The sequence below is a fragment of the Nicotiana attenuata genome, unplaced genomic scaffold (assembly GCF_001879085.1).
Source record: "Nicotiana attenuata strain UT unplaced genomic scaffold, NIATTr2, whole genome shotgun sequence".
NCBI lineage: Eukaryota > Viridiplantae > Streptophyta > Magnoliopsida > Solanales > Solanaceae > Nicotiana > Nicotiana attenuata.
In genome coordinates this window covers 129,046-130,424 of record NW_017671229.1, presented here as the reverse complement: position 1 = coordinate 130,424, position 1,379 = coordinate 129,046, and positions in this window count along the sequence as shown.

The window sequence follows — 1,379 nt, the reverse complement described above, 5'->3', positions numbered from 1 at the left end:
ATAGGAAACAACTCATATAGAGGCAATTATCCATCAAATAGGGCACGCCTATTTTGTAATTACTGCAAGAAGCAAGGGCACACTAGAGACAAATGCTACAAATTGCACGGATTCCCCCAGGATTTTAAATTCACTAAAGGGAAAAATGTAGCATCTGCTGCTAATGTGCATGGAGGGACAGAAGAGATGTTTTCAGGAGGGCACAATGAAATGGATGCTGGAAATCAAGGTGTGGGGATTCAAAACTTGACAAAGGAGCAGTATAATCAGCTGCTGCATTTACTGGAAAATTTCCATGGTGGAAACGCAATTGAAGTCTCAAACAACATTACTAGTGGAGCAGCAAATTTTGCAGGTATACTGGCTTGCTCTACTCATAAGGAAATTATTGGCAATCTTTCATGTAAATGTTTCAAATCATCTGCTGAATATTGGATTCTAGATTCCGGGGCTACAAATCATATGTCTTATAACAAAACTCTGTTAACCAACATTAGAATTTTACCTTATCCTTTCCTAGTAACCTTACCAAATGGATACAAGGTTAGAGTGACAGAAATTGGTGATGCAGTCCTTAGTCCCAAACTGACTTTACATAAAGTGTTGTTTGTTCCCAGTTTTAGGTTCAATTTGATCTCAGTTCATTGTCTAACATCATATCTTAAGTCGATTGTTCAATTTTCTGATTTGTCCTGTATTTTACAGGCCCCTTCAATGAAGAGGCCTCTGGAGATTGGTAGGGCAAGGAATGGTCTGTACTTCCTCTGCTCAAGATGTCAGTTCCTTGGTTCTACTAATGTCTCTACTCCTCTCATTTCAAATTCTGTTTCTGCTATAAATTCAAACAGTGCACAATCACATACATCACTCACTGTAAATAATGACCATTTAGGAACATATCCTGCTGATCCCCTTTCACCATCATCATCTGTAAATGTTTCATCTTCAAGCAATAAGAAAGGGTCTTGCACATCTTCTTGTTCTACTAATGCTTCTGCATCCTTTTCCAATTTTTCATCTTATGGAAAATGTGTTGATTACTTGTGGCATAATAGATTAGGCCATGTGCCTTTTGTGAAAATGAGGGGAATATCCTCCATACCTGTAAACTTTGCACCCAAACAACCATTCTTGTGTTCAATTTGCCCTATGGCCAGACAAATAAGATTGCCATTCCCTCAGAAAACTACTTCTTCCACAAAGGTTTTTGACCTCTTACACATAGATCTCTGGGGACCATACCACACAGTGACCCATGATAATTACAAATATTTTCTTACAATAGTTGATGACTTCAGTAGGTCCACATGGACATATCTTCTAAGCTGTAAAAGCAACACTCTTCAAGTGCTGAAAATTTTTGTATACATGATAAAAAA